Raw genomic sequence first — 26,732 nt, 5'->3', positions numbered from 1 at the left:
CTAAAAAATAAATTAATGTGCTGCTAAGTTCTTGACATAGTGCTTGCTTTTAGACAAGGCTTTGTACAAAACCCAAGAACATGATTTTGTTTTTTGGTTTTTTTTTACCCTGTCTTTCCCTCCTTTCAGTCCTGTTTTTTTTCCATGTGGCAGCTGTAATGGCCAAGGCAGGGTCTGTGGTGTTGGAGCATCTCAGTTTCTTGCACGTGGGTTACCCTGTAGTGTCTTCATAACTGCTTACTTGCCAAACTCCTTTCATCCTATAGCTAACAAACCCAGGTCACATGATAGTCCAGGAGATATGCTTTTACCACCATGTGGCTGCTGGGAATTAAACTCAGGACTTCCAGAAGAGCAGCCTCTGAGCCATTCTCCAGCCCCTGAAAGCATATTCTTTAATGACCCAAGAGACACCTCTTCTAGCAAATCTTGCAGGTTTCAGAAACCATCAGGAGCTGTTTCCTACAAACCAGGATGAGGAAAAGACTGCTTCCCAAGGGGTCAACTCCAGAGGTTTGATGAGCCTGATGGTGCCTTCACCCACCTTTCTGAAGCAAATACTGTTGTTCTTTAAAAAGCGGGTATGTTCCCTGGCAGGCTCGCAGAGCAGCCGCTAGTCCAACAAAGATGGCTGTGGGTCCCTGCAAGATCTTCAGGGTGGCAGCGCCATGCGGCCGGGCGAGTCAGGTGGGCGGTTACGGCGGATAAAAGGCTCATAGGACATAGTAAACAGACATAAGGCTAAGAATAAGGATAAACATTTATTACTTAGAGAAAAAGGAGAGAAAGAAAGGCAGAAATAGAAAAGAGAACAGAGAGAGGAAAACACGTGTGCACACGCCAAGAGATGGAAAACAGAAGAGAGAGAGTTAAGATGGCAGTGAGGGAGGTCAGAAGTGGCTGGGAGTGGGTGTGGTTAGTCCTTAAAGGCACCGCAAAGGAATAACATTCTCGGATCCTTGTTATAATAAAAAGTAGAAGGTTAGACATTACAGTTTGAAGGAATTGGGGCGGCGAATTCTCAAGACTGCTTCTGGCTGATTTGTGGGCGTTGTCTTTGGGGGGTGGGGGACATCCGAGAAAAGGCTGGGTGGTGGTCACATCCTGGCATAGTTGTGGTTGGTCTCTGCTCCCAACAGGTGTCTGTGGCATGGAAATGTCTGGTGTCCCTTGTACCTGGTTAGGGTATTAGCAGAACAGAGGACAAAGTTAAATTAAGAAAAAATTTTTTAGGACCAGGGAATTGAGGGGTTATGTATCTGACCTGTTTACGGTGGGTTTTTTAATTCGGCTCCCTGGAACCCATAAGAAAATAGAAGTTTTAGACATATACATTGTATCAAGAACTTCTTGGGTTTGTAAAAACAGAAATTTTAGACATATAATGGAAAGTATTTTTTATTTGTTGAGGCAACCTGGCAAAACCTCTTAGCTATCAAACTGTCAGAGATCTTTGAGAAGGATAAGATTTTACTTGAGTTACTGATTAAAAAATGACAGAGAACTTACTTGGTTGGCACCCAGAGCTACTCTTTTGGGTCCTCCATGGTTGCTGAAGGTTGCAGTTGACCTTTGCTATTTAGTGCAGAACCTGTCAGGCTCCAGAAGACCCTGTGGGCTAAGAAATCTGTAGGAAGACAGGCCTACCTTACCCAGGCAGCTAGGCTGTCGATTCCAGTGATTCTGTCCACGTCTGGAGGTCTTCAATTTAGGTGAAAGGCAGTTTTTGCCCAATGGTCAGCGCTTGGCAGTCGAAGCAAACTACAGATGGATGCTGGTCTGTGACCGTTTGTCTTTTGCCTTCTTGGAGGATTGCTTGCTAGGAGCCAACCTGTCTCTTTTTGTTTAAACATTTAAATATCGCATTCCCCAGATCTCTGAGCAGTTGAGGGCTGATTATAAGGTATAGCTGCAGTATAGAATCTGTCTGGAAGGTTGGGTCTGAGTTTGACATATTGACTCTTAACAGGTAAGATCCACATTTGTAAAAAGACAGAAAGAAAGAAAAAAACTGTAACGTTAAGATTAGTGGCAGAATTGACAATGGTAGAGAATAGCTTAATATTAAATATGAGAGAGTTAAAAGTACACACCAGTTTAGAATATGAGACTTATGATTTTGTAGTCTGAAACAAGATGAAATGAACAATCATTATACATAGAAAGATTGAACAGGAATTAGGCAAAGTGTATGTTTTTGATGGGCCCTATCAAAAAGCATGTCACTATGCAAAACACCTGTAATCAGAGTTAACGAGAGGATTTCAGTGAACACCGAGGAGGGGGAGAGGAAAGGCAGGACATACATAAGAATGAGAGAGCTTGGTAGCGTGATCTGGCTCTCAGTGAATCTAGCGATAAAATCACCTGACCCCAATGAACATGGCGGCAGTCATGTGTTGCAGGGGGGGGGAGTTACAATTTTTGAGCTGTTGTTGAGATGCCATGCCGAACTGAAAGACCGCAGGAATTTTAAAAGCTGGGGGCCACCTGCCATGGGCAGTTGTTATCCAGAGTCTGAATCGTGAAAACCCGCGCAAACAGACAATTTAAAGATGGATAGGTGTGGAAGATTTTAAGTAAGGCATATTTAGGCTGGTACGACTTGCTTTTTCGGGTCAAGACCGTGAAAAACCCACACAAACTGTGGCATTTTGAGCCTATGGGGAACGGCTCCCCGTTTAGGTGAGATGCAAGCAAACATCCGAAACATGTGCCCAGGTGTCCGCGGTGCCCATGTGGGATGCTATGGCTGAACCGGATCAGCCAATCCGTCCGTGAGAAAGATAGGAAAAAAGAAAAGAATGAAATAAAGAGGAAGAAGGCTAGAGGCTCCGGGCTTAACAGGATGCAAGCCATAGTGAACACCAGCGAAGGGGCGAAGAAGTACCCCCCCCCCCAGCCTAGAATTACCGGGAGGACCAGTCAATCTCGGGTTAAAAAGGCTCAGTTAAGCTGGCTGGAGTGGGGAAACTTACAATTAGAAGCTGGTGTTGTTTGTAGGAATGAATCCAGGCAGTTGGAACACGTGGGTCAGTGTTGAGAAGTCCTCGGTCCCGATTCAGTCCCGGAAGTTGGTGCTCAGAGTCCCAGACAAAAGGTGAAGCTGGGACCCTGGCCCTTGGCGGGTGAATCTCTCAAGTCTGCGGCACCAATTTTGTTCTTTAAAAAGATAAGGCAGGTGTGTTCCCTGGCAGGCTCACAGAGCAGCCGCTAGTCTGACAAGGATGGCTGTGGGTCCCTGCAAGATCTCCAGGGTGGCAGCGCCATGTGACCGGACGAGTCAGGCGGGTGGTTACGGCAGATAAAAGGCTCACAGGACATAGTATTATTTAAAGAAGAGGGAGACAGAGAAACAGAGAGAGAAACATAGGGAGAGACAAAGACACGTGTACACATGCCAAGAGACGGACAGAAGAGAAGGTTAAAATGGCGACCAGGAGGTCAGAAGTGGTTGGGAGTGGGCGTGGTTAGTCCTTAAAGGCACCGCAAAGGAATAACAAATACCATCATGAAGACCTCACATTTTCAATACTAAGGGTAGAGCTGAGGAGGTAGCAGAATGATAATTGCTCTAAGAGGTGAGAGAGACAATCACTCACTCATCCTTGAGAGTAAAGAATCAGCAGCCACCTAAATGAGTTCAGCTTCGCTAATTCCTTGTTTGCGGCCGGTGGAGGGGATGGTTTTAGTCACTAGTTCACTTACTATGTGCTTCACTGGCATTGCATCTGACCATTTGATTGACAGCAGATCACTGTTGCCCTGAGGGAGAGTGAAGAGTGAAAATAGTTACCATATTTATATCACATCTTTTCCTTTTAATTTTATTTTTACTTAGTTTTGTTCTTATATGAGTTTGTAGTTGGTTTTGCCAAATTTATTTCCAAAGATTACATCTATTTCACAACCCTTACCTACAAGAAGTGAGTGCAGGGCTGGAGAAATGTAATAGCAGCTAAGAATACAAATTGTTCTTTCAGAACTAGGTTTGGTTCCAGCATCCATGTGGTGTGGTCTCCTGTATGCACATGGTGCACACAAACTCATAGGCCATGCCACCGTGGCTAGAATAAAATATAAGCATTTGTAATAATTCTTAAAGATGCTGATGAGTAAATGGCTTAAAATTTAGTGTACAGCCATCCTATATAGTGTTATCCCTTGAGTATATTTAAATTAAATATATAAACTTCATCTCCACATATAGCCATTTAAAGATAAAAGAATGTGAGTCAGTTAATTACAGACTTCTTTCAACGCTCTTCAACATCATGCACTGAAAAGATCTCTGTCAGCATGGGATTTAAGCAAAGGGGCACAAAATTATCAGTGATGGGTTAGCTACAAAGGGGCATAAAAGTATACCGTGAAAGAGTCCAGACTTGCTAGTGGCTCTTCCAGTCTTGTTCTTAAAATAATATAAAATAAAATAAATTTTAGGGTCTTCACTAGGGTCATCCTTGTGGACTCCTGGGAATTTCTCTGGAGCCAGGTTTCTTTCTAACCCCACAGTGGCTCCCTCAATCAAGATATCTCTTTCCTTGCTCTCATCTGTGCCCTTCCTTCATCTCAACTAACCATTCCCTCAAGGTCTCCTCGAGGTGCCAGAACTGGCCAAGCCCTGTAGTCAGACTGATGAATATCTTAACTATCACCATAGAACCTTCATCCAGCAACTGATGGAAACAGAAGCAGAGACCCACATTGGAACACTGGAGTGAAAATATGAGCAAAGAGGTCAAGAGGTCAAGACCACGATGGGCATACCCACTAAAACAGTCTGCCTGAGCTAATGGGAACTCACAAACTCCAGCCGGACTGGGAAGGAACAAGCAGAGGACCAAACTAGTCCCTCTGAATGTGGTTGACAGTTGCATGGGGCAGACTGAGGGGCCACTGGCAGTGGCACCAGGATTTATCCCTATGGCTTTTACTGGCTTTTTGGGAACCTATTCTCTTTGGATGGATACTTTCTTCAGCCTAGGTAGAGTAGGAAGGGCCTTGGACCTACTGCAAAGCAACGTGCCTTACCCTCTCTGAGGGGTGGATCAGGGGATGGGGTGGAAGGTTAAGAGGAGGGGAGGGAGTGGGAATTCAAATTGATATGTATAATGAAAAAAATAAAAAGGGAAAAGAAAAAAATAGGTAAATTTTACCATATCAATTATAACAAAGCTCCCTAAAGAAGTAAACTGAACTAGATGTAAAATGATATCATCAGACAAACAAAATTTGGGGGAAATTTTTATAGCATATCTTAAAGAAAATATGAAAGGAACAATTGCAAATAGACAAAACTGAAAATATGGGAAGGAGGGAAGAATGAATTGTGAGAAGAGGAAATAAGTATGTACTGTACTGAACACGAGAAAGTCAGTGCTGTGCTGGTAGCCAAAGGAGACTTAAGTCACTCACTGTAGACGTGATTAAGGCTGTCGAGATTCCAGAATAAAGGATAACAACTGTTTGTTTGGGGAACACTCACAGTAATATAGCCACCTTGGCCCTTTGCTCTGTCGAGCACACAGAAACTCAGACTACTAGCAAAGAGAGCGAGCACACTTCCTGTCTGCGCTTGTCAGTCCACATGTGGTGCCATGCCATGATGGGCTGGTACCCGAACAGTTATGGAGTGGATGAGTTCCCAAAGCATCACATTTTAGTGAACTCACAAATGAGCTAAGTTAGCCACTCTAACAAAAACATAGTCCCAAACCATGAACTTGTCAGTGAACTATTTCAGTTATGACTGTTAATGTGCACTCTTGAGCCACAAAGAAAAGGTTACGATGAGTTGAAGCTAGGAAAAAAATTAGCTTTATATCCTATTTCACAGCTCGTGTTTTTTTTCCTTCCTCATCACCAGATATTGTCCTTTCTTACAGCTGTCTCTTACAATGTACATGTACACATCGTAAGTTAGGCCACAGAAGAGGGAGACGTGTACTTTTCCTTGAGTTTGGGTTGCTCATATAATACTGTGCATTGTCAATTCCATCTACTCCAGCAGATTTTGTAATTATATATGTGCCAGATTTCATCATCTGCTTCTCTGTTGACACACTTCTAGGCTAGTTCCATTTCTTGTACACAGAGGTCCAGTAAATATAGACATGTGGATATCTCTATGGCCATATGTACAATCCTAAGGGTATGCGCCCAGAATTGGGAGAACTGGCTAGTTCTCTTTAATAGAGTAGTTCTGGCTTTAACTTTCTGAGGACACTCCAGTTTCATTTCCATAATATCTATTGATTTGTGCTTCCACCAGCAGTGATCAAGCTCTCTCCTCACATCCTCTTGTATATTTGTTGTTTGTTTGTTGATGACAACCGCTCCAGTATCTCAAAACTAATCTTAATTTACATGTTCCTACTGACTACAGATGTTAAACAATAAATAGGTTTTGGCTGTTTATGATCTTCTTTTGAAAACTGCCTGTTTAATTTGTTAGCCCAGATTATTGGTTGGTAGTTTTATTACCTCTGTATTTAATTTCTGAAGTTCTTTGTAAATTCTGGATAGTAGCCCAGTCTGAAGTATAGCTGGTCGAGATCTCCAATTCTGCGGACAGCCTGTGTTCCCAGATCATGTCTCCTCTGCACAGCTAAAGAAACTGAACAGAGAGGAACAAATTTTTAAGGTAAAAAGACTTCCTGGTGAGATGGCTGAGTGGATAAAGTGCTTGTAGACCAGCCTGACAAACTGAGTTAGACCCCCCAGAACCCACACAAAGGTGGGGAGAGAATCAAATCTGTAACGTTATTTACCATGCACACCTAAACACATCACACACATAATAAATTAATATATAATAATAAAAAGAATTTTTCATTTTAAAACAATCTTATTTTACATGGCAATCCCAGTTCCCTTTCTCTCTTCTACTCCTGCTAGCCCCACCTTCCCATCCCACTCCCACCCACTCACTCAGAGACTGAGCCCTCCCACGGGGAATCAAGAAAGCCTGTCACATCACTTGAGACAGGACCAAGGCTTTCCTCCCTGTATCTAGGCCAAGGAAGGTATTCCTCCATAGAGAATGGACTCCGAAAAGCCAGCTCATGCACTAGGGATAAAAACTGGTTCCACTGCTAATGGTCCCACACAATTGTCACCCACATTCAGAGGGCCTAGTTTGATCATATACAAGTTCCCCAGCAGTCAGCCCAGAGTCAGTGAGCTTCCACTTGCTCAGTCAGCTGTTTCTGTGGGTTTCCCCATCATGGTCTTGACCCCTTTGCTTGTTATTGCTCCTCCCCCTCTCCAACTGGACTCCAGGACCCAATGTTTAGCTGTGGATCTCTGCATCTGCTTCCATCACTTACTGAATGTAGGTTAGGTTCTATGATGACAAGGCAGTCATCAGTCTGATTACATGGGAAGGGCAGTTAAGACACTCTCTCCACTATTGCTTAGATTCTTAGCTGGGATCATCGTTGTGGATTCCTGGGAATTTCCCTAGTTTCAGGTTTCTCACTAAGCCCATAATGGCTCCTCTATCAAGACAGCTCTTTCCTTGCCCGACTTTCCTGATCCTACTTCTCTTCCCCCCACCCACCCTTCCCCCCATGCTCCCAATTTACTTAGGAAATCTTGTCTATTTCCCCTTCCCATTTTCTGATATCTTCTTCAATTTCTTCAAGCACACAAAGTTCTTTGTCATACAGGTCTTTCATTTATTTGGTTAGAGTTACCCCCAAGATATTTTATGTTGTTTGTGGCTGTTGCGAAGGGTGATGTTTCTCTGATTTCTTTCTCATTCCATTTATCATCCATCTTTCTGCTACATAAAAGAAACACACCTCAGGATCCATCCTTCTGCTACATACAAGAAACACACCTCAACTTCAAAGACAGACGGTACATGAGAGTAAAGGGTTGGGAAAAGATTTTCCAATCAAATGGACCTAAGAAACAACCTGATGAAGCTATCCTAATGTCTAACAAAATAGACTTTAAATTAAAAGTAATGAAAAGAGATGAAGGACATTTCATATCCTTCACAACAAAAATCCATCAAGATCAAGTCTCAATTCTGAACACCTATGCCCTAAATACAAGGGCACCCACATTTGTTAAAGAAATATTGCTAAAGCTTAAATCACACATCAAACCCCATACACTATTAGTGGAAGACTTCAACACCCCACTGTCACCACTGGATAGAACTGCCAGACATAAACTTAACAGAGAAATAGAGAAACTAACAGAAGTTATGATTCAAATGGGTCTAACAGACATTTATAGAACATACCATCCAAACACAAATGGTGCGGGAGAATTGTCCGTATTCTGTCAATCATGTTTTAAATAAACGCTGATTGACCAGGCAGGAGGTGTAGGCAGGGAAACCAGACAGGAAGTGGAAATGATGCAAGGAGAGCAGGAGAATTCTGGGGAGGAGGAAACTGATTCCTTCCACTCCTGCCCAGACCACTGAAGAAACAGGATGTTAGCTGTCCCACTGAAAAAGGTACTGAGCCACATGGCTAACATAGATCAGAAAAACGGGTTAATCAAGATGTGAGAGTTAGCCAGTAAGAAGCCTGACCTAATGGGCCAATCAGCTTTATAACTTGAAGAGATCTGTATGTGATTTTTCTCTGGGACTAAATAGCTGGGGGGCCGGACAGGACAGAAAAACCCCCAACAAACAGGCCCCCTCATGTTACACACAAATACCTTCTCAGCACCTCATGGAACCTTCTCTAAGATTGATCACATACTCGATAACAAAGCAAACCTCCACAGATACAAAAATATTGGAGTAACCCCCTGTGTCTTATTGGATCACCAGGGAGTAAATTTAGACAATATTACTATATATTGTATAATATTACAACAACAATACTACTCTCAGAAAGCCTACAAGCTTGTGGAAACTGAACAGTGAACTACTGAACCACCCCTTGGCCAAGGAAGAAATAAAGAAAAATAAAGACTTCCTTGAATTCAATGAAAATGAAGGCACAACATATCCAAACCTATGGGACACTATGAAAGCAGTGCTAAGAGGAAGGTTTATAGCACTAAGTGCCAACATAAAACAGAGAAAGCTCACATTAGTGACTTAACAGCACACCTGAAAGCTCTAGAACAAAAAGAAGCAGACTACCCCAGGAGGAGAAGAAGACAGGAAATAATCAAATCGAGTGCTGAAATCAACAAAATAGAAACAAAACAATACAAAGAATGCAACAAAGAGCTGGTTCATCAAAAGGTAGAGAGAAAACATTCAATTTAACAATATCAAAAATGAAAAGGGGGACATAACAAATGACACTGAGGAAATTCAGAGAACCATCATTAGGTCTTACTACAGAAACCTGTACTTCACAAAATTGGGAAATGTAAAAGAAATGGAGTTTTTTTTTTTTAGATAGATACCATATACTAAAATTAAGTCAAGACCAGGTGAGAAATTTAAATAGACCTATTAAATGCAAGGAAATGGAAGCTGCCATCAAAAACCTCCTAACCAAAAAAAGACCAGGGCCAGATGGTTTTAGTGTAGAATTCTACCAGAACGTCCAAGAAGAGCTAATACCTATACTCCTCAAAGTGTTCCACATAATAAAAACAGAAGTGACATTGCCAAACACTTTTTATAAGGCTACAGCTACCCTGATACCAAAACCACACAAAGACTCAACCGAGAAATAGAATTACACTAACGAACATGGATGCAAAAATACTCAATAAAATACTGGCAAACCATATCCAAGAACACATCAAAAAATCATGATCAAGTCGACTTCATCCCAGAGATTCAGGACTGGTTCAACATATGAAAATCTATTAATATAATCCATCATATAAATAAACTGAAAAAAAACATATGATCATTTCATTAGATGCTGAAAAAGCATTTGACAAAATCCAACACCCCTTCATAATAAAGGTCTTGGAGAGATCAGGGTTACAAGGACATATCTAAATTTAATAAAAGCAATATACAGCAAGCTGACAGCCAACATCAAATTAAATGGAGAGAAACTCAAAGTGATTCCACTAAAATCAGGAACAAGACAAGGCTGTCCACTCTCCATATCTCTTCAACATAGTTCTTGAAGTTTTAGCAATAAAAATAAGACAACAAAAGGAGATCAAGGGGATTCAAATCAGAAAGTAAGAAGTCAAGCTTTTGTTATTTGCAGATAATATGATAGTGTACATAAGTGACCCCAAAAAAACTCTGCCAGAGAACTCCAGCTACTACTTTCATTGATGTGGCAGGATACATGATCAACTCAAAAAATCAGTAGCCCTCCTCTACACAAATGATGAAGCCTAGAGGGAAATCAAAGAAACATGTTTCACAATAGTCACAAATAACATAAAATGTCTTGAAATAGCACTAACCAAACAACTAAAAGACCTATTTGACAAGAACTTTAACTCTTTGAAGAAAGGAATTGAAACCAGAAAATGAAAAGATTTCCCCATGCTCTTGGATAGGTAGGATCAACATGGTAAAAATGGCAATCCTACCAAAAGCAGTCTATAGATTCAATGCAATCCCCATAGAAATCCCAACACAATTTTTCACAGACCTTGAAAGAACAATAATCAACTTCATATCGAAAAACAAAAAAACCCAGGATTGCCAAAACAATCCTGTACAATTAAGGAACTTCTGGAGGTATCACCATCTTTGACATCAAGCTCTATTACAGAGCTACAGTAATGAAAACAGCTTGGTATTGGCATAAAAACAGAGAGGTTGACCAATGGAATCAAATCAAAAACCCAAATATTAATCCACTCACCTATGAACACGTGATTTTTTTCAAAGAAGCTAAAATTATACAATGAAAAAAAGGAAAGTATCTTCAGCAAATGGTGCTGGCATAACTGGATGTCAACATGTAGAAGAATGAAAATAGATTCATATCTACTGCCATGCACTGAACTCAAGTCCAAATGGATTAAAGACCTCAATAAAATCTGACCACACTGACCCTGATAGAAGAGAAAGTGGGAAGTAGTCTTCAATGCATGGGCACAGGAGACCACTTCCTAAATATAACCCTCGTAGCACAGTCACTGAGAGGAACAATAAATAAATGGGACCTCCTGAAACCGAGAAGCCTCTGTAAAGCAAAGGACACAGTCAATAAGACAAAAAGGCAGTCTACTGAATGGGAAAAGATCTTCACCAACCCCACATCAAAGGAGTGATCTCCAAAACATATAAATAACTAAAATAATTAGATATTAAAATTCTAAATAACCCAATTAAAAAATGGGATACAGAACTAAACAGAATTCTCAAATGGCCAAAAGATACTTAAGGAAATGTTCAACATCCTTAGCCATCAGAGAAATGCAAATCAAAACAGCTCTGAGATACCATCTTACACCTATGAGAATGGCTAAGATAAAAAACACCAATGATAGCTTATGCTGGAGAGGATGTGGAGTAAGGGGAACACTCATTCATTGTTGGTGGGAATGCAAACAACCACTTTGGAAATCAGTATGGCGGTTTCTCAGAAAATTGGGAATCAACCTATCTCAGGATCCAGCAATACCACTCTTGGACATATCCAAAAGATGCTCAATCATACTACAAAAGCATTTGTTCAACTATGTTTATAGCAGCATTATTTGTAATAGCTAGAACCTGGAAACAACCTAGATGTCCCTCAACCAAAGAATGGATAAAGAAAATGTGGCAAATTTACACATTAGAGTACTACTCAGCGGTAAAAAAAAAACAATGACATCTTGAATTTTGCATGCAAATAGATGGAATTAGAAAACACTATCCTGAGTGAGGTAACCCAGACCAAAAAGATGAATATGGTATGTGCTCACTCATAAGTGGATACTAGCTATAAGCAAAGGACATTGCACCTATAGTTCCTGATCCTAGAGAAGCTAAGTAATAAGGTGAACTTAAAATATATATATATATATAGACCCACCTGGGGGTTGGAGATTTATCCCTACTGCATGTACTGACTTTTTGGGATCCTATTCTCTTTGGATAGATGGATACCTTGCTCAGCCTAGAGGGCCTTGGACCTTCCACAAGGCAATGTGCCTTACCCTCTCTGAGGCTTAGATGGGTTTGGGGTGGGAGGGTGCGTAGAAGGAATGGGAGGAGAGGAGAGAATGGGAACTTGGATTGGTATTTTTTTAACTAATAAAAAATGCTTTAATTTGTGAAAAGATATGTTTTAGACACATTAACATTTCCACTGCTTATAACCTATACTGAAATTTATGTTGTAAAATTGGCAGTATACTCATGCCAGAAATGATTTTGGTTGAAAGCATTAACATTTTTTTCTTCTATCCAGAAAACTGACATTTTTTTTTTGAGATGGTTCCTCAGTCTAACTGTTGTAGCTGTCCTGGGAACTAGTTCTTGTAGAGCAGACTGGCCTCGAACTCACAGAGCTCCTTCTGCCTCTGTTTCCTAAGTTGCTGGGATTAAAGATATGTGCCACCATCGTCTGGCTGACAGATGTTTTTAGCACAATGAAAAACACCTTTTAAGACTATAATTAGAAAACGATAAAAGGAAATCTAAAATCTTGATCTTGTAGCTATGATCGCATAGTGATAGTATGGTGTTTAGCACTTTGCTAGAGCTACATTAATAGCTTATCAGAATTCCTTTGATTATTGTTGCTAACACTCTGAACTTTGGAGTCTTAATAATAATAGCATAGTGAGGGGAAGAAATCTGAAACATTTTATTCTCTTATACATCTCAGACCACTCTCTCCTCATCACCACTTCACCCTTCCTGTCTTCACATAAACCAACTTTTAAGCCCCTTCTGTCTAATTCCCCAGGAGATGCAGGTGACAGACCACTGAGGGCAGTCGCTGCAAAGCAAGTTCCTTTAACAAAGGAATGGGAAAAAGTTACACTCAAATCTGTTTTGTGACTTTATCTTTTTTGAGTCTGGTAACAAGGTGAACTGTGTCTAGAGTTACTATTAGCGCTAGGAGAGAGAGGCCTGTGACCTGAATTTTACACAGAGAACCAAGAAGGCAGCTGAAGCCTTGGCTGCTGCTGCTAAATTGACAAAGCTACCTCTAGCCTAGTGATCAAACTGCATTAGAGCTCTGAAAAGGATAATTGTACCTGAGTTAGAGACTTACTCTCTGGCTACCTAGACAGCCGCCCCAGGGTCCTTTGTAGTCATTGAGGGCAGAGGTCTCAGGGCAACAGGACTTGTCTTTGGCTGACAGATCTAGGCCTGCCAGGCCCCAGAATATCTCATAGACTTCCTGTGGAGTTGGAACTTGAGGATCAGCCTACCTTTTTCTAGGCAACCGGGAGGCAATCAATTCCCTAGTGTCCTGTTGCCCATGGGCTGCTGAGGGTCTTGACAGCAGTTGAGGTCAAAGACAGATTTTGCTGAGTGGCTGACATTGCCAGATTTGAAGTAAGTTCCAGGTAGAGGTTCTTCTGTGTCCATCCATCTTCTTCAGAGGAAATAAGGGTGCTGCCAGGAGCTGGCATCTCTCTCTATCATGTAAAGCTTTTTAATTAAATGTTTTAAATGCCATATTCTACAGATCTCTGAGCTTCTGAAGACTGTATATTAGTTACATCTAAGTAGATAAACTTTGTTTCTAGTTACTTGTTTAAAGCTCCAACCCTGAAAATATGTACAGAGGACTAAGTAAGGCTTATCCCTGTACTTAATTACATCAGTACTTAGCATGGCTGCAATGAAAGAATTTGATCATTTATAAGAACGACTGTTTACTTGTGTTTGTTAACAGTCCACAATAAGTTAGCAGCTTCCAGAAGACTAGGACTTTACATTACTTTCCTATCAGGTTTAGCTTTGAAAATAATGATTTTTCATTGAAGCTCTACTGTTATCAAAATAAAACATTTTTATCATAATTGGCTCAGTAAAGAAATCAAAATAGCTATTCCATGGCTAAAAACAAAAAGTTCGTACGAAACTGTTAAGGCTGGCTCCTGGAAAGGCAAGGAAAATTGACAAGGGAAAGATCCCAGGGTGAAGTGAGAACAGGAGAAAGGGGGCTTGTGGGTTGGGGTATGGTATAGATGGGCACTGTGAAGTAATCCCACACTAGCTAAGAATTGAGTACAATCAAGGATTCTTTAGGGGTAGACTCACAGATCATAGTCCTCTGCACGAGTGGGGAACAGGCACTGAATCCAGCAGCCGAAAGAGAGACCCTCTGCAGACCATGGGCCACAGGACACTGGGGAATTGACTGCCTCACAGTTGCCCAGACAGATCCAGGGAGTATCATTTTGAATGGGCACAAGTGTTCAATACATCATCACGCAAGAATAGGGGCCAAGGGCTCTGAGCCTGAGACAGACACAGTCGCCTGGCACCAGGACTTTGAGAAAAACCAGAAGTCTAGGAGAGGACTGTGCTTGAGAAATGAAGCCTACCATCCAGGGGAATGGGCAGAGGCAGGTAGCCCTGCCAGACACCCGGTTGCCAGTATTGAGTGGAAGGTGAAACTGCCAATGAATGAGAAAGCAGATTTGTTGCAGGCGGAACAGGTGGGTACCCTAGTTAAGTGGGTGCCTTTGGCAGGCCCCTCCAAGGCAGACTATTAAACAAACACGCCACATGCAACAGAGTTGGTGAAAGAGGAAAGTAGAGACAAAGGAGTAAAAGGCAGGAGACAGAGAACGAGCTTTGTGTGCACATGCCACATAGCTGATGGTGGAAAGGGATCTGGCGACATGTAACTGCCTTTGTGGCAGAGGCAAGCTGTTGCTCCAGCAACTAAAATTGGAATTCTTTAATGAAAGAAGCAGAGCCAGAGTTATAAGACCCTATGTTTTTTTTTTCTATTTGAGTTTGCTTAATGAAAGGGGGGGGTGTAGCTCAATAAGAGAAAGAACAGAAAGGAGGCTTATAGAGCAAAGATAAGATAAAGATTGAAAATAGGGTATCCCCTTCCATCTCTTAGATCACTGGCAGAATATTGTAAGTGTCCTGTAAAATATTGGGATAAAGGGTGCTAGGGAGCAGCCATTTGAATTGATATCTAAGGTGTATTTGGGCCAGATCTTACTGCAAAGGCAGATGAGTTTAGAAGCTCTTGGAGGTATAGTGGAAGACACAGTTCATACAAGTGAGGTAGAGGAATAATATCCAAGGGCCTGCAATTCCTAGTGTCCTAGGAAATCAGAGAGGATAGAAATTGAGGAGCCACAAGCCATGGTGTGCTGAACCCCAAGAGAGAGACATGTGGTTGCCTGGTACCAGGGTTTGTTCAGGAGGCAAGAAACCATGGTCGAGAGATGAATCCTCAGTCATGGGGGATGGCCAGAGAAGGGTGGCTCACCAATCATCCCAGTGTTGGGTGAACTGGCCCAGCAATCTGTTAGTTGGAGAAGCGAGCCTGTCATATGTGCACCAGTTTCCCAGGTCCAGGCGGCCAGGAGAAAACGCTGGGATAGCTTGCCACGGTTATGGCACCAATGTTATAAGTTAAAGTGCGGCCCCAGGAAGACTGACAGCAGATGCCATCATGCAACAGGGCTCACATGGAGGGTTTTTTATTGGGGGAAGGGATGAGAAAAGAGGGAGGGGAGGCAGAGACTGGCCTCTGAATACAGGAGCATTGGAGAGAGAGGAAGAGAGAGAGGTGGCAGGCTGAACTTGTCTCTTAGATGTAGGTGTAGCACATGCACACAGAGATCAAGTAGTCAGGACCCTGAGTAGGCCGGAGTACTGCCTGAGTACTGGCAAGCACATGCTCATTCCTGCCAGGTCCCCAAGGGCAGGCAGTGCAGGTGCCTGAATTCTAATAAGTGAGTCATATAGTATACCCTTTGTCCCATCAGCTTTACTGGTCTGGTTCTGGCTCCCCATCCTCACTGGATCCTCACCAGAGCTCCTCTGGTATATCCTGTGGCCTCCCCAAGTCTTGGAGACTTTTCTGATATCATTCTACCAGACCAGTCCCTTCACTATCTCCAGCAGGTCCTATGGCTGTGGCAGAGCCAACGGACCCTGGTATGGCCCTCAGCTGCAGCTCTGGTCCCGATGTCACCATGACATTGAGTAGCCGCTCAGGCCACTCAGACCTGGATGTGTCCTGGCCCTCAGATGTCAACCTGGACTCAGTGGCTAATCTGATTCTGAGCATCCTCGTGGCACTTGGTGGCAGTGGGAGCCGCATACATGTCTGGTTCGTGGCTACTATAGGGCCACAGACCCAGGCATGGCCCTCAGCAGCAGCCTAGACCCAAATGACATCATGGCCCTGGATGGTAACACAGACCACCCATGTCTGTATGGCCCCTGCTGTGATATGTCCCCCAGACTCCAAGCAAGCCACGGACTCAAGCCCAGATCCAGGACCTCTGTATGGGCCCTAGTGGCAATCTGTGCCACGGAGCTCAGTGCAGACCCCAGCTGCAGCTGGGCCACAGACCACCTTCTGGATTTTACAAGCTGTATCGCTGTAGTCACATTTAACTTGTTTTCTAGTCCCATAGATTTGATAGGCCTGACACTAAAGCTCTTCCACACACAAGGACGTGTTGACTCTTATTGTGACATGGGATTCTCACTGCCTAGTCAAGCTCACCTTGACCTCTTCTGCATGAGCAGTTCACCTGCTTTAGCCCATTGAGAATCTGAGATACAGCTATGCACCTCTGTGCTGGTGAAGACATTCCTGACATTGGGTTTGCAGCATGGGGCATTGAACAGGAGGCCTATTCCCTGCCCAGCTGTGCCCAGCTCCTGTCCCAGGAGACAGGGTGTCTCCTTTGGATCCCTCTTATTTGTTAATCTCCTCTTTTTAGTTTCTCCTGGTTTATTTTGCTCGCTCGTGTGGTCCTGTTAGTTTCTGGTCTTACTCCCCTCTCTCTGCCCATTGTCTTGCTCCTCACCTTGTCATGTGTCAGAGTGTATGGAGGACTGAGTTTGATGCTGAGATCACCCAGTGCTGCAAATTTCTGTTTAAGCAAAATGCATTTCACAAATTTTAAAAGCATATGCTTTCATTTTCATTCAGTTCCTAATATTTTTGTAATTAAAAATGTTTTTGACCTATCAAATATTTTAATGTTTTTTTAAAAAAAATCTTAGTTTGAGTGTTTTCAGATCTTTTTTTTTGAGGGAGAAGTTTAAAATATTGAATGTAGAATATTTTTTTAATGAAAGCATTTAATTTTGTTATTTTCTTCCCCATAATAAAGTAGCGGCAGTCCATCAGACATTGATAATAGTGTATTAATTTTCATTTGTAATGATTTCTATAATATTTTAAGATTCTGACTTTCATCTTTATTTAGGAATGTGTTATTTGATTTCCAAACAATTGGAAAATATTCTTTTTTATGACAATCTTATTTTGTATTCATTATTTTATTATGAAGAACATATTCTACATTATTTCAGTGATTTCGTGGCTGTGGCAGCCTGTCTTGTATCCATGCATATGTTTTCCTGGGGCTGAATCCATGCCTCCCACATGCTATGGGATCACTCCACCTTGGAGTTATATGCTGCTGCTTAGTGGAATACTCTATGATCTCTATTTGATCCAGATGATTACTGGTATTAATGAATTCATTTTCTGTCTGTTTGTTATATTTATTTCTGAGGATAAGTTGAAATCTCTTCTCTTCATTCTGTTAGTGTTTCTGCTGCCTTTACTTTGTAGCTCTTCTGTTGGATGCACTGCATACATGACTGACTGTGGCTGACTGGCAGATTGACCCTCCTATTGATCCTTGCTGTCCTTCTTTATCTCTAATAGTTCTCTTTGCTCTGGAATTTGTCGCTTTTTCTCCATGCTTCTATTGATTTTTTGTGTGTGTGTGTATGTGTGTGATATATCTTTTTCTATCCTTTTACCTTCTTATCTTTATACTTGAAGTAAAGTTTCTATGTCAAATAACTGGATAATGATCATTTTCAACCTTTAGTTGATTTAGAGTACTTACTTTTCATTCATTTTTTTGTTTGTTTGTTGAAACAAGATTTCTCAACATAGCCCTGGATATCCTGGAACCCAGGATATCAGGCTAGCCTCAAACTCAGAGAGATCCTCCTTATACTTTCCAAGTTCTGGGGATTAAAGTCATGTGCCAACTGGCCTGAAATACTTACTACTTTTAATGTAATAAATGTGTTGGTATCTAGAGTTATACTTTTTATTTAATATTTAATATTCATATATGCATATAACATGCTTAGATCCAATCCACCCCCTATTCTTTGTCTTCAATTTCCCTCATCTACCAATTCCACCTTTCCTCCCATGTTCATGTGTATACATAAATGCATCCTCCCTCTTAATAATTTTTATCATTATTACTATTTTACATCCAGACCACAGTTTCCCCTCCCTCTTCCCCACCCAGTCTCTCTTCCCATCTTCTCTCTGCCTCCACACCCCCATCCATTCCTCCATGGATAACAACCAAATATGGCATATCAAGTGCTTGAACTCTCTTTCTGCTTAATATTAGGCTTACGGTTTTATTTCTTTCCCTGGGTTGTTGTTTTCCTTTCTCCTGCATTCTGTTAGGTTGTTTCTAATTTTTGATATCTTTTAGTTTATTTTGAACTTAGAAATTTGTCTACGTGTGTGTTTAATGGTTTTAGTGGTTGTTCTAGAATTTGTGAAACATAACTTTTCATAGATTTTGGACAATAAATATTTTACTATTGCAATAAAATTGTGTATAAGCTTTCTGTACTGTTACACTTCCCTCTCTGCGTGTGTGTGTGTGTGTGTGTGTGTGATTGTGTGTATAGCCTCATGCACACATAAGGGGAGGTTTGTCAGAGGACAACTTTTGGGAATGGGTTTTCTTTTCCCCTTGCCTTTGAGACCAAGTATCTCTTGATTCTGCCAGCCTATGTACTAACCATCTTCTAGGCCCTTCTTTGGTCTCTACCTCCTCTTGGGAGTGCTGATATCTGAATTTTGTTTTTGTTTTTACATGGGTTCTAGAGATTGAACTTGGGTTGTCAGGTTTTAACAGCAAATAATTTTACACATTGAGCCATCTCACTGTCTCCCCAACTATTTCTATTTTAAAAGATTTGTTTCTTTAAAAGAATTGTGTGTGTTTGCGCACGCGTGTATGAGTGTTTTCCCTGTTGTGGGCAAAGAGAGCATTAGATCTTTTGGGAACACCACGTAGGTGCTGAGAATTGAGCCAGGTCTTCTCAAGAGCAGCCAGCGCTCTTAACTGAGCCGTCTCTCCAGGCCCCTCCCATGTATTTCTCTACACAATAGTTTTCTTCTTTATGTCTTCATACAATTAAAAGTCCATTGGGCTGTACACATTTTTGCTTTGTTTTGTTTTTCAAGACGGGGTTTCTCTATAGATTTGGAGCCTGTCCTGGAACTAGCTCTTGTAGACCAGGCTGGCCTCGAACTCACAGAGATCCGCCTGCCTCTGCCTCCAGAGTGCTGGGATTAAAGGTGTGCACCACCACTCCCAGTCCATATACATGTTTTATGTTTTAACTATTAAACATGTTTTTAAGAATGTATGTCTTATTAAGATAGACCATTATGTCAGTCCACACATTACTCTTGTTCTCCCTCCATTCTGGTGGTCTAAGTCTCCTTCTGGTATCATGCCTTATTGATTACTAAAGTCCATTCTTTAGCCATTTATTCCATTCTGTAGCAATTTAGTGTATCTGGCGATTTCTCTTAATTCTCCCTTATCTGCTCACTCTTCTTTCTGCTTTACTGATGTAGAATTCTGGGTTGGCAGTTCTTTCTTTTAGCATTTTAAATCAGTGTGCTACCTCTTTCTGGCTTTCATCATTTGGAATACGGAAATTTAGTCACTCATTGTTCAGTGCAGACATTATTCTTTCTAGCTTTCCTTATCTTTCAAGGGCAGCTGTCTCTATAACCCAGGCTATCCTTAGGATGATTTTTATGTTTCAGCCTCTTTTGTGGTGGTGTGTACTACCAGTCACGTCCAGTGAGAGTGAGTGTCACTGTCACCAGACTGGCTTCTTGGGAGTGACCTGAGTGCTGCGAGTGTGTTTGTGTTGGTTCACTTTTGTTAAAGTGGCTGTGTTTTAAACTATGATTGGCCCAACTTTTAAGGCTGTATCCTTGGGGGGGGGGGGGAATTTCTGTTCCACCAGACAATGACTCTGTTGCTGCCACGAAAGGTAGTTTAGCTAAACTTCTATGGAGAGTCAAAGGTTGTGGTTAAAAACATGTGAGAGTTAGACTAGCAACTGACTAACTTTCCCTTGCTGGCATCCAGGAAGCTACTCCCTTTCATACCGCCCCAACTAAAAAATCCCATGCTAAACTCCTCCCTGGTACTTCCTGTCAACCAGTTGCTAACCCCGCCTCTCTGAGTCCAAGTTAACTTTATTTAATTAACACAAATGCAACACATCTTTCTTTACAAATTAGTTAACAAATGCAGCATGAGCAAATGTAACATCTTTGCCTAGTTAAACAAATATTCCTCAACATTTCTTCCCTTTTGTCTACATAAAAGGGAAGTGTTTTAAATTTGACATAGTAAAACTATATATATAGCAGGAACAGTTATTAAGTAAGGATTACATTTTCAATATCCAGTCCCTTTCCATTTGGCAAATTCAGAGAAATCACCCTATTATCTATTCTATCTTGATGAGCCCCAAGTTCTGTACTTGATTTGCCTTCTATCATAACTAAGGAAAACTATTAACTATAACTCTCTAGTCTTCAACTCTATCAAAGATCACAGAAGGATATATATTACCTGAGTAAACAGAATGTGAAATGCAAGCCATTTCAAAAGCTGTAGAAATGACAGACATCTGACTGCTTGGACAGTTATCCAAGGTTACTTTGCAATGTTGGGGCCTCATTAACCTATATCTTATATCCCCCACTAAATGATGACAGGTATCCATAACACAACAAATGACAACAAAAACCACCCACCTTGGGAATGTGGGCGTGGTATTCTATAGACTGCTTCCTGCTATTTGTGGATAAAGGCGTCTTTTTAGGGAACCTGAGAAAATCAAAATAATGGTCAAGTCCTGGGAAAACCAGTTATAACATTTGTTGTCCAGTCTTTATGCAATGGGAAAGCATAAAGCTTATCTGCAGTCCTGGCTAGAATAGTTTGAGAGGCTGAACCATCTCATCCAGCAGCCTGAAACTGTTCTGGATGCAGAACTCTTGAGGAAACTGCAAGAGAGGCACTCTGAGAGTCCAGATCTCCTGGATCATCTGTTTGCATTGGCACTTGGTTCCCTTGTTCTGAAAACACACAGGCTTTCCAAGGTTGCATACATAGCTGCATTAACAAAAGTATGGATTGTATGTTGTACATAAGCAAGCCAAAGATGATTTTTGGTTTTATGTTTGAGCAGTTAAAATATATGTCACATGTCTTGTAGTTTTTCTAGATTTATTTCTTTATATCTGTAGCCAGGATTTTCAGGGGGGTCTTCCCAATCCAATCTGATCACTAGTAACCTTGAATAAATTCTTTCATTTCCTTTGGAAACAAAAGCATAACCTCTTGCCCAAAGCAATACATTTTTTGAGCTCCATTTTAAAGTTAAGACATTTTGAAAATATCTAGGCTGGTTTAACTCAGCAGTCTCTTTCACAACCCATATCTCCCAGCTGCTGTTGTTTGCTTATCACCATTCAGAAAAATCAGAGACAACACAGCACTATCCTGAATCCAGAGTCCCTGGGTACTTTTCACCCTAATGTGGATTTTTTCCTTTATATTACTTTCCTCTTTTTTTAATGACTTTATTATTTTAAACTATTTTTCTATGACTGTCTATATCCTTTTTCTTTTCTTAAGCCTATATATTTTTGAACACTCCGTAACCTGTTTAGAGTTGTTGTTGTTGTTGTTGTTTTTTCTGTGAACTTGCTTTGCTGTGAATCTCTAGACTTTTCTGCTGCATGAGCAAAATCCTAAACTGGTAAGCTACCACTGGATCCTCTGCCAAGACTTTGGCAGCTGGCTCTGGCACTTCTCGGATCTGCGAGAGCCAAGCCAAAAGCTTGTGGGGTGGCTGGAGGTGAATGACCAAGAACTGCCTTCAGCCACACCAAATCTAAGAAGTTGGTGCCCTTCACTGTGGCAAGCATTATACTTAGTTTTTTATTTCTACTTAGTGTGAAAAGGGCTGATTAAGTTCTCTGCTATATGGCAGAGTTTCTTAAAGGAGCCTTACCTATTTTCTTTTCTCTCCTTTTCCTTTTCAGCTTTCTCAGGCCCCGTGTTAAAATATGGGCCCCATGTTAGAACACTAGAATGTACCAGACTTTTTCTTTTAGGCCACCAATCAGCTTGACAGAGAGACACCAAGTCTTAACAGAGAGACATATTATTAGCTATGAATACTCAGTCTAGCTTAGGAACATTTCTGGCTAGCTCTTTTAACTTAAATTAATCTGTTTCTCTTTACCTTTTGTCTCAGAGCATATTAACCTTTCTTACCTCTGTATATCTTACTTTCACTGTTTCTTTGTGTCTGGCTGACTGGCATCTGCCTGGCTTCTTGCTCCAGGTATGTCTCTCCTTCTCTCCTTCTCTTGTTCTTATTAAATCTTCCTTTTGAGCCCAGACTTCTCCTCCTATTTTATTCTCTCTGCCCAGCTATTGTCTGTTCAGCTATTTATTAGACCAATCAGGTGCCTTAGGCAGGCAAGGGGAAACATGTGCAACACATCTTTACATAATTAGACAATTGCAGAATAAACAAATGTAGTCACCTTTACACAGTTAAAGTAATATTCGGCAACGTAAACAAATGTAGTCTATCTTTGCCTGGCATAACACATATCCTACAACATCTTCCATTGTTTTCCTCTGTTGAGGTGGACAATTTCTGTTCATTGTTGCTGCTTTTTTAAATAATTTATCACTCATTTAAGGACATTTAAGTATAATTGTCATAGTTTTCCTTTTGTTGTTCTTATACTTTTTTTTTTTGAACCAGGCCTGGAACTTACCATGTAAACAATTCTACAGAGATTTACCTGCTTCTGTCTCCCAAGTGCTGGCCATTGAATTCTTATTCCATAATTGTAATTATGTAATTTTAATAAATTTTGTGAAACTTCCATTACTTTAAGCTAAAAAATTAAATTAAACTGGGTAATAGGCATCCTGTCATCCCAGCCCTCAGGAGGCTAATGCAGGATGGTCTCAGTTTTAAACTAGTGTGGGCTGCAAAATAAGACTCTGTCTCAAAAAAAACAAAAAAAACCCAAAAAAAACAAAAACCAAAAAAGTAAAATTTTAGCAGTTTTTTTCTGTTCCTTTCTTTGCAGACTCCAATTATGTGTGAATTAGGTTGACTTGAGTCAGCTGTTCTATCACGGATACTCTGCACCCAGCTCCCAGTCACCCTCTGCTTTATCATCCCGGTCTTGACGCTCTCCAGTCCGTCCTTCCTTCCTTCCTTCCTTCCTTCCTTCCTTCCTTCCTTCCTTCCTTCCTTCCCTCTGTCCCTCCTTCCTTTCTTTCATTTTATTTTTCTATAGAGTTTTTCTGTGTAAAAACAGCCCTGGCTGTCCTAGAACTAGCACTTGTACACCAGGCTGGCCTCGAACTCACAGAGATCCACCTGCCTCTGCCTCCCAAGTGCTGGGATTAAAGGCGTGTACCACCACTGCCCAGCCAGTCCTTTCTTTAGAGCATTACTTGATATTTTTAATCTCAGAGGTTGTGGTTTTCTATTCTAAAAGTTTGACTGGCTCCTCATGCTACCCTGTACTTTATTGAATAAATACAGTATAGTTAAAACCTTTTTTGGGGGGGGGGGTTCTCTCTCTGTAGCTTTGGAGTCTATTCTAGAACTAGTTCTGTAAACCACTCTGACCTCAAACTCACAGAGATCTTCCTGCCCCTGCCTCCTGAGTGCTGGAATTAAAGACATGCACCACCACTGGGCAAGTTTTTTTGTTGTTATTTAAGTAAAGTCCATCCTAGGTCCCTGGGGTATCCTGCTTCTGAGTCCTGGCCCTCATGCGGAGCTACCTCTCTGGGTATGAGTTTCCAGCTCCGCCTGTTTCTGCTCCCTCTCTACCCCAGCACATCTTGTAGGCAGAACAGGTTGAAGGGTTTGTGGATGGGGGGTTCCAGACCCTCCACTGAAAGTCTGGTCTGATTTCAGGAGAGGCTGGTTCAGGCTCCATAACCCCTATTGCTAGTAGTCTTACCTAGAGTCACCTCATAGATTCCTGGGAGTTCCCATTGCTCTAGGATAGAACCAAACACTAATGGGAAAAAGTCAATTAAATGATCCCTAAGGATGTTCTGCTATACTCATAGATCGGTGCCTATCCCAACTGTCATCAGAAAAGCTTCACCCGGTCACTGATGGAAACATGCAGAGACCCACAGACAGACATTAGGCAGAACTGTGTAATCTTGTGGAAGGGGTGGAGGAAGGATTGTAGGACCCAGTGGTGTCAAGGGCACCACAAGATAACCCACAGCACCAACTAATCTGGGCACTCATAGGGGTTACAGAGACTGAACCAACAACCAGACGGCCTGAAAGGGACTGACCTAGGCACTCTGCATTTATGTTACATTTGTGTAACTTGGTCCTCTTGTGTTTTTGTGACCCTTCCCTCCTACTGGGTTGCCTTGTCCAGACTTAATAGGAGGGGAGGCACCTATTCTTATTGCAACTTGATATACAATGGCTGGTTGATATCCAAGGGATGCCCACCTGTATCTGAAGAGAAACAGTGGAGGATTGGGTGAGGGAAGAGCGGATGGGGATGGGGGGGGGTGGTGGTGGAAGATATGGGACTTTTGTTGGGATGCAAAGAGAAAACAAGCCCAGTGTGACTGGCTGTTCTAGTTCAGTTCGTGGTCAGTATATTCTGACCTACGGTAGTTAGTTGGTCATAACCTTCCATTATTAAGACTAAGGGCTATTCTCATGACAGAGAGGCAAAGCTAAGCTGTTTTAACTGAGGTCTCGTGACCCAAAAGCCAAAAGTATTTACACTCCGGCATTTGCTGAACTTGGCTTTACTGATACCTTTATTGATTTAAAAACAAACGGACAAACATAAAACCTTGGAAGTCTCTGTCTCCCGTGAATATGGTGTTGCGGTTGTACACGGCAGCTCCTGTGGGCAACAGGAAACAGTGTGGGAAGGGATTCCACTGAGCTGTACTTCGATTTGGTGGGGGTGAATTTTGGAAATTCTCACCTTGTAGGAGAGTAGGCTCAGCGGCCCTTAGATTTAGCAAGCATTCGGTTATTCACTGGGAAACTAGTTAAAATGGGGCTCAGCTTTCTAACGCTCTGACAAAATATTTGAGAAACTTCTAAGAAGAAGCATTTAATTTTGGCATAGAGTTTCAAGAATTCAGTCCATGGTCACTTGGCTGGCCCTGTTGCCTTTGGACCTGTGGTGGGAGCTTGGGAGCAAAGGGCCTTTCCACCTCCTGGGGCATGGGAGGCCCAGAAAGGGGAGGGACAGAGGCACGCCTCTGTGGGACCTGACTGCCCAGGGAGCTCTACGTCTGTGGTAGTTTTCACCACAGTGTCCATCTGAGTATTCTGGGAGATAGTCCAGATTCAAGCTGTAGCAGGGCAACATCTGAATGAAGTGCAGAGGGACACAAAGTATTTACTCTGCTGGCAAGGGGTGCCCGAGCAGTGTCTCACACATCCAGATCTGTGCTGGGCACTGAAAGGAACAGCCAGCTGGCTATACACAAAATGAACAACAGGATTTTCAGAGAGAAGGGAAACTGTGCATCAAGGAAGCAGGACAGCTGTTTGGGAAGCCATAATTGAAGTGGGGATTGGGAATAGATGGAGCAAATCAAGAAAGATGGGTTCTGAGTGGAGGCAGGTCTTATGGTTCTTCAGAACAACTGGTGAACATGAGAGAAATCTTAGGAATAGTGGTGTGTGGGTAAAATCAGTTTTGACTTGACAAACTTGCAGAGTATATGCAGATAGTAAGTGCTCGATATCATTTGTGGACTAAAAGAAGAAACGGGCGTGAATCACAAGAAACACAGAGATAGAGAGAGTCTGCATGCTGGTCACTGGTACTTAATCCATCTTTTTGCTCACTTGTCTTACCATAAGATTTTCATGAAAAAAATCACCAAGGCAAATAGTGCAATAGAAAAATAGCCAAAGATAGCCAGTGATAAGCTCACAGAAGGGGAATTCTGACAGTAGGTCTGGACTAACACCCTCAAGGTCACTATACCTACCCGGAACTGCAAACAGCTTTCCGGTCCTGTGCTGGGAAGGTGCTTGTCTGAAGAAAAACTGGTTTGACTTGGGAGTGAGATTGGCAAAAGTCTGCTGTGCTGCTTGCTGGTGAGTGTCAGCTGGTGAGCCACTGTAGACAGTGGTGAGGTGGCCAGCCTGGAGAAAGTCTGAAGACCTGCTCCCATGGCGTTTCCATTCATAGAAACCCTGGAGAAACAGACGTGTTCGCCTTAGAAAATGAAACAAAGTATAATGCCCTATATACAAAGTCAGCTGGGAAAATAATACTATTGTGTGTGTGTGTGTGTGTGTGTGTGTGTGTGTATAAAACTATTGTGTGTATATATACATATATATACACACACACACACACATAGTACCTAGTTTTAGAGGTTAGTTATCTCGGGGGGTGGGCGGTAAGCAAGAAGGAAATTTAACTCTACCTGACGATTGGGCTGTGAGCCTTTCTTTAAGCTGTGTTATTTATGTGTTTGTGCATGTGTGTGGGTGCACACCCCCA

General features: G+C 41.8%; 1 long non-coding RNA gene across 1 annotated transcript; it reads right to left on the bottom strand.

Moving 5' to 3' along the window:
* Positions 1–442: 442 nt before the first annotated feature.
* Positions 443–26,414, bottom strand: LOC125394045 (uncharacterized). Its single transcript, XR_015735767.1, has 4 exons — positions 26,212–26,414; positions 6,487–6,619; positions 3,709–3,765; positions 443–3,162 (listed from the first exon to the last, which is right to left on the bottom strand). It is a non-coding gene; the product is annotated as an uncharacterized LOC125394045 (long non-coding RNA).
* Between the last annotated feature and the right edge of the window lie 318 nt (positions 26,415–26,732).

Source organism: Myodes glareolus, chromosome 20, assembly GCF_982192425.1.
Source record: "Myodes glareolus chromosome 20, mMyoGla1.1, whole genome shotgun sequence".
Lineage (NCBI taxonomy): Eukaryota > Metazoa > Chordata > Mammalia > Rodentia > Cricetidae > Myodes > Myodes glareolus.
Note: the sequence above shows the minus strand (reverse complement) of the source record. Positions and strands in the feature narration are given on the sequence as shown.